The following is a 7,692-nucleotide window of genomic DNA, read 5'->3' on the forward strand; positions in this document are numbered from 1 at the left end:
CTTCTGTGTCTGTGTTAATTGGTTTCCCTTTTCTTTGTTGAAGAGGGTCTGTGCAATCCTTCTGCCTAGTCCGCCATCTTGCTGGAACCCTATTCGCGTGCGTTTTCATTCAGCAAATATGAACTGGGGCTCTTCTGTTATCAGGTAGAGTCCCTGGTTAGTGCAATGGTTAGAGTTCTCCCCTGGGCACTTGCAACTTCAGTGATGTGGTAACACATTGTCCTTGGCTACAGGCATCCTGTCAGCCCCTGGGTTTCAGTAGCCCCTTCCACATAGACTTCTGTGGAGGTCCTGCACAGCTCTGAGCGCCCTCTAGGGCAGGACTCAGAAGCGCTGCCTGCGGTCTCTCTTGTGGGTAGTCCCCATCTGCCTCACGGCAACCCTCAAGCATTCTTGGCCCAATGAACTCTGAATTTAGATGGTCCAGTGCAGCCCCTTTCCCCTTGCCACAGCTGCCCGCACAGCAGCCAGCCTAACCCTCTCTTTCAGGTTTTCCAGCGGAGAGTCAGGCCACTCATCGCTGCAGCAGGAGATCAGCCTCAGGCTTGCCCAGTGGTCCTATTGCTGCACCTCTCTGAACCTGATGTAAAACACAGACTATCTCCTCTCTTGGTGGCTCTCAGTGAGTGGCGAGAGCAGGGGAGAGGCAGGACTCAGAGCATGCTAGCAGCTCTCTCCAGAAATTATCTTCATGTATACTCCAAGAAAGGAGCTCTGGTGGTACAGTGGTTAAAGCATTCAGCTTCTAACCAAAGGATCAGCAGTTTGAACCCACGAGCCATTCTGTGGGAGAAAGATGAGGGAGTCTGCTTCTGTAAAGATTCACTGCCTTGGAAACCTGATGGGGCAGTTCTACTCTGGCCTAGAAGGTCACTATGAGTCAGAACTGACTGGATGGAAATGCATTTGTTTGTTTGTTTTTCATAGAAGATGCACTATTTTCAATTGCATCAAAAGAAAGGAAGTCTAGTCTGTTCATTAGCATCAATATTTGGAATGTGTTTTTATTGTCTTTTTCTTTTTTCTTTATTTTTCCTGTCTACGCATCTATCTACCCATATACCCATGTTTGCCTTCACTGAGAACGCAGTACTGCATGTGCAAAAGCGTTCATCTTTGTTGTCTGTACCTCCCATGTACCTCTCTATGTCTTCTTCTTCCTCAATGTCACCATGTTGACCACTCACATTTAGTATATTGCCCTTCTCTTCACCCAAATCAGTACTTATCTCTACCTATCAGTGTTCCCTTTATTGTCTTATTAATAGTTTAGATAATTTTCTTTCACTCAGAACACATCATTAGTAATGTCATGTAAACGTTTAGGATTTTGTCAAAATTGGGGACATATCAAGTTTCTTTCATACAGGAATGGTTAAGAGTCAGAATAAATTTCTACAAACTAGCCTCTAGCTTCATAATTTCCAACCTTTCTTTCTGTTCCACTCCCATGTGTTTTCAAGCTGGGATCTGTCACACTGACACTAAACACTGGTGTCACAAGGTCAGGTGAATTGTCACTACAGGCAGTCAGAGTCTTTGTGAAAGCCACACCTACACCCAGATTGATAAACATAACACAATGTGACCTTCAACACATAATTATAACGCAAAATTATCATGCGACCCAAACCAAATGTATTCACGAATCAACTTCCCCTTAGTTCAATGGTTCACCAGGAGGGGATCAATTTTGTCCTCCCCCAGCTGTTGTCACAATTACATGAGGGCTGGGAGTTAGGAGTACTGCTATTGGCATCTAGTAAGTAGAGGCCAAGGACACTGCTCAGCATCCTAGAGTGCACAGCCTCCACAACAAACAATTATCCAGGCCCAAATGTCAGTCGTACAAACCCACTGCTATCAGGTCATATCGGACTCATGGGGACCACTCCTTGGGTTTCCAAGGCGGTATCACTACAGAAGTAGATTGCCCAACCTTCATTTGTAAAAATCTATTAACTGTATTCTGTTAGTAGGATCTTTAAAAAAAAAAAAAGTTCTCAAGACACTGGAGAGAGTGTTACAGAGGAAAAATCTGAATTGAGAGACTGTGATCCAAAAGCACCGCAGTTAAGGTATCTTACGTCTGCAAACTTTGCACACAATATATATAAACTTATTACCAGGACTCTCCCTGTGCCTTGAAAGGGGTCCTGCCATTGAGAGGCCAGAAGCTTCAGGTCAGGTTCAAACTAGTTCTTGTTAGAGCTCTGTCAGCACTCAATGACCACGCCACACACCAGGGTACCCGACAGGAGATTTCATTAAAGAGGCAAAAGGGCACCTGCACTGAGGAAGGACAGAAGAAGAAGAGGAAGAAGAGGAAGAAGAGAAGAAGAGAGGAAGAGCAGGGGAGAAGGTGGTCTTATATAGACCTGGGGTTAGGAGGTTGTACATCAGAGCTGGGGGAAGAAGTCTTAACCTACCAGAGGCTATGTTGCCTTTTAAAATTCGCACCTTGCAGGAAGCTCAGTTTCGACTTCCTTTAACTGACTTATGCCCTTGGGTGGGGCAGCAGGGAATGAAGAAGAACCCAGAAGAGCCACACAAGATGGCGTGGCATATCTCTAACAGTTCTTCCTGGTTCAGTCATGGTCATGAAGCAACGCCAGAATGGACCCAAATTTGTAAAATGTGGGTGTATCAGAATAATAACCAGAACGGGAAAAATTATGGGTCGAGGCCCTGCTAGGAACTTAACCTCCCTTTTAGAAAACAAAGGCAGCATGTGCTTTGCATAGCAACCAATTCTCTTGATTAACAGAGTTAGGGACAATGGTGGCCCGCTCAAAGATGGTGGCTGACTGTGCTGCTTTTAACTGTGTGCTGCTTCCCAGCCCCTGTTCCAATTTCACTCAGTCAGCCATGACTGCATTTGTTTGAATTGGTCTGAAGTCCTGCTTCAGGTTCAACAGCTTCCAAATATCCCCCTCTGCTGAATCTGCTGCCGTCCCATCTCTGCTACAACACAGGCGGAGGGAAGAGTCTGGTGAACATCTTGCTCTGCATTGACAGGAGCAAATATCTGTCTTAGTGTTTGTTTGTCACTGGCCAAACTCTAAAGCAGAGGTCACAGATGGCCATGAGCAGGCTGGGACTAGCTTGCAGACACGATCACTGAATTTTGTAGGACTTTAGTTTTTTTGTTTTGTTTTGTTTTGTTTTTTAATGAATTACCAGCATTTTCAAATTATGATATTTCACACAGAACCTCAGATTTATGGCTTTGGTAAAATAGTCCAGAAGTACCAGGTTCTCAGTCCCACCTGCAAATAGGTACAACTAGTTTTATTTGTCCCTTTTTCAGTTTGCTGGAGATCTCACAAGGTAAGTGCCAACACTCCCTGCCTGGTCCTCTAGGTATTTGAATCTTCAAGTCTGTTCTCTGATGTCTTTATTAATAATTAGGTGCTCCAGTGGCATAGTGCCTAAGGAATTTTGACTGCTAACCAGAAGGCTGGCGGTTCAAACCCAACAGCCACTCCTTGGAAGGAAGATTAGGCAATCTACTTCCATAGAGATGCTGCCTCGGAAACCCAAGGAGGGATCACAATGAGTCAAATCTACTGCCATGAGTTGAATCAAGCTCACTGCCATGGAGGAGAAGTCTTTCTCTCTCTGTTGGCTCTAGAGAAAGGTCCTTATCTCTTCAGCTTCTGTTTCCTGTTTCCGTGGAGATCTCCATGTGTCTTGGCATCTATCTCACCCCATCTCTCATCCCCTAAGTCTGCTTTGCTCGCTTGTTTAATCTCTTTTATATCTCAAAAGAGACTGACTCATGATACACCCTACACTAATCCTGCCTCGTTAATGTAACAAAGACAACCCATTTCCAAATGGGATTATAACCACAGGCACAGAGGTTAGGATTCACAACACGTAGTTTAGGGAGACAAAATTCAATCCATAACATCTGGCGTTAGGTACCTACAAAGTTCCATGCAAATTTTCAACAGTGCTGTTGGAGTTTATACTTTTACTTTCCCTTTTAGCCTCTTCTGAATGTTAGACAAACACTCCCTTATTTATCAGGGGTCATTTTTCCTTTTTTTTGGAGAGTCACAAGGTCTGTATTTTAATAGAAGCCACATAGCCTCTGCAATTTGTCACATGCCAGAGTATCTACGATAAAGCAAAGTGCCAAAGGAAAACAAAATGTGTCCTCTCTGTAGCAAGCCGCAGGGCTAAGCTGAAGGTGGCAGGTCTCAAGGAAGTCATGTGCAGTTAATTGCTCCAGGAAAAGCATTTCTTAAAGAGGCCACAATACAGAACACCAAATTGATTTGAAAGCCAAAAAGGGCAATTAAATCAATGGATGACATCAAAATTAATGAGAAAAATAAAACGCAAGGAATAATACTGGCAATGCAAAAATGTGTTAAATACCTGAAATGAAAATTAACATTTCTCATTTGCTATAGGACAATGCTGCCCACTGACATTTAGCAAGGAAGTATGAGTGGGCTCCTTCTAAAGGCAGTCCTACAGCTCTCATCCACAAACTCTTAGGGAGACCAAGCTGGCATCAGGTCATGAATTCCATGTCAGGCTTCAGATGGGGTAGAAGTGTTTGAACATCCTTTGCTTGCCAGAATCCTGGACTCTTTCCCTTTAGTCTTGTTCCTAAACACAGAATTTACTGTTTTAGTTGGAAGACATCAAATCCAGCTTTCTTATATTTCATTGAAAGAATCAAGGCCCAGCGTTACTTGGAGATAGACCAAGGAGAAGTTTTTAGACTAGAACCCATTTCCAGGACCTCTGCATTCAGTATCCTCTCAACATAAGATGGCCTGACTGCAAATGTCACAAAAGTAGGTGACAACCCAGCAAATGGCTACCTTCTTTGTGTGCACTGCTCAATTCCATCGGCATGCATTTTTCCAGACCTCCCACCTCAAGGAGGCAAGGAGGGGACAGTCCCAGAGTCAGACAAGAGCTGTGGTGCTTGGGCTCCAGAAAAGCAGAGCGCTGAATGCAATAGGAAATGCCCCCCCGGATGACCCTGAATGCTGACATCCTACAAATAAGTAGGGTATCCAACAGGCAAAGTCCCTGAGTGGTGCAAATGGTCAACGAGCTTGGCTGTTAACTTAAAGATTAGACACTTGGGTCTGCCCCCAAAGCACCTCAGAAGAAAGGCCTGGTGGTCTACTTCTGAAAATCACCCAGTAAAAACCCTATGGAACAAAGTTCACTCTGACAAACATGAGGTTGCCAGGAGTCAGAGTTGCCTTCATGGCAACGGTGTGTTTGTTTGTTTTGTTTTTAAAATACAACAAGCAAGAGCATGAAAGTAGAACTGACCGGAGAGCCTGATAAGCATCAGCTCCTAGGAGGGCAGGGGTGGATGTTAGGGAATTAAGGCAAGAGTTCAAAACAGACTGACAAAATCAGGTCCCAACTCAAAGGACAGGAAGAAGAGGCAGTGATATGGTCAAAAATCTTTACTCAGCATCTGCCATGTGCCTGGCTCTGTGCTAATGACCGAGGGTGAAACGGTGAACAAAGGGGACATGAACCCTGTCCTCGAGGAACTGGGAGCCTTTCTTTAGCAATTACTCAGCTGCCATGATTCTCAGATGAGAAGAGATGACAATGTACCTCACCACAAGCTTGTTTTTACAACCACTGTTTTCACAATAGTTTGTGAACAACTATTCACAAGGGGAATAGGGAAGAAATGTGTAGTTGTATAGTTTCTAAAAAGCGCGTTTCAAACAATACAGTACATTTCTACAGCACATTGTTTTTATAACATAAACTACAGGAAGGAAAGCTTGGCAAATTCTTCTTGCAGAAAAAAAAAGATTTGAAAAATACTGGCCAAGAATATTAGCAAGTATTTGCAGCTTGCTTTTATAAACTGGCAGGATGGGGGTGGAGAAGTTTGGTGATTTACATTAGAGGGTCAGAATGAAACAGACATATATATTCACATGTGCGTGTCACCGACACATACTGCAATCCCTGTCCCCCTCCCACCCCATGTACATGCCCACATTTGCATGGCATCCTTCACCCATTGTGTCACTCAGCAGGGACCGATCACCCCAAGCCAGACCCTATGCTAGATAATGGGAGTGGCCCCTGCCCTCCTGGAGCTTACCATCCACTAGGAGAGAAAAACAATAAGCAAATGTTTACGCTAACAAACATACATTACAAACCAGATGAGTAACTCAGCAGGAAAGGTGTGCAGTCAAGGCAAGGAACCAGCCCCAGCCCAGGTGTCAGGAGAAGGAGTGACTTAATGTCTTTAGGTAAGAAATATGTTCCTGTTTTCAGAGCCATGGCAACATCTTTTCCAACCCATATTTTATCTATCTGTCAGACATGACAGTAGCAAGAGAGGGTGGAGGCCATTAAACGCAATGTCAGACTGATTGATGGAAATGCCATAATCTTTCTGAAAATGTTACCTGAATATCACTCACACTACAAGAGTGACTCTTCCGGAGTCCTTTAAGGTTTTCATAAATCCTACTTGTAAGAAAGCACTGCCGACACTCACGCACAGCAGTTATTTGCAGCCTTTTTGTTTTCACCAGGTGACGTGCAGTCACTACTAATTCAGTCAAATCACTCAGCTTCAGTAAGGCGTTAGCCCCAGCAGTTGGGGGACAGAGGGGCATGGAATCTAGGGTCTGGTCCAGGAGGATCCCAAAGCCAAATTCATGGCACTTACAGATGCTGCTTTATGGGCTTTTCTTAAGGAACCAATATGTTTGTTAAGTTTCAATCTCTTCCTCTTCAGATGAAGAAGAAAATTAGACCCTTCTGGTGGCGTAGTGCCTAAGGCATTTGACTGTTAACCAGAAGGCTGGAGGTTCAAAACCCACCAGCCACTCCTCGGAATAAATGTTGGGCAATCTACTTCCACATTGATACCATTTCAGAAACTCAAGGAGGGGTCACTATGAGTCGGATCCAACTTGACAGCAGTGAGTTTGGGTTTTTTTTTTTTTTTCTTTACAACTCAGAAGCATTTGATTGCAAACTCAGCTGATACTGTCCAAAAGCATTTTTCAATTAATAACAATATTTTCAGAACCCAAGTTAACTATTATTATATGCAACATATTACTTTTAAACTCCATAATTAATCATGGTGTTATTATTAATATATAATAAATGTCATTTCACAAAATAAGCATTTTTTCACTGCCTGCTATGAACCAGACTCTCACGTTACTGACAGTCTAGCAGGGAGACAGGGTTGCAGATAAATAAACACAGGAAACAAGAGAAGTGTGAACAGAGGCTGAGACTAAATGACTTGGAGCAGAGGGTGCCGGTGCGCTGCTCCAGGGGGACGGGGGCCAGGGAAGGAGTAGCAGTTTGTCAGCATGAGGGGTGGGGTCTGGCAGGAGGGGAGCTGCTCCGCGGAGGAACAGCACATTCAAAGGCACAGAGGTGAGCAGTGCAGCCTGTTTTCAGACTGAAAGCTCCTCAGTGGACCTCCAAGCACAAGGTGTGAAGAGCGGGGATGCGTGTTTGTGTAGCTTTAAACGTCACATTAAGAAGTTTCGACCTTTCCTGGAGACAAAAGCAATCTCTGAAGAACGTTAAGCAGAAATAATGTAATCGATCCAATTAAAAAATGGGCAGAAGACATGAATAGACACTTCACCAAGGAGGATATTCAAGCAGCCAACAAACATATGAAGAAATGCTCACGATCATTAG

The sequence above is a fragment of the Orycteropus afer genome, unplaced genomic scaffold, assembly GCF_000298275.1.
Source record: "Orycteropus afer afer isolate SDZICR_OR568_19922 unplaced genomic scaffold, OryAfe1.0 scaffold00106, whole genome shotgun sequence".
In the NCBI taxonomy this organism is placed as follows: domain Eukaryota; kingdom Metazoa; phylum Chordata; class Mammalia; order Tubulidentata; family Orycteropodidae; genus Orycteropus; species Orycteropus afer.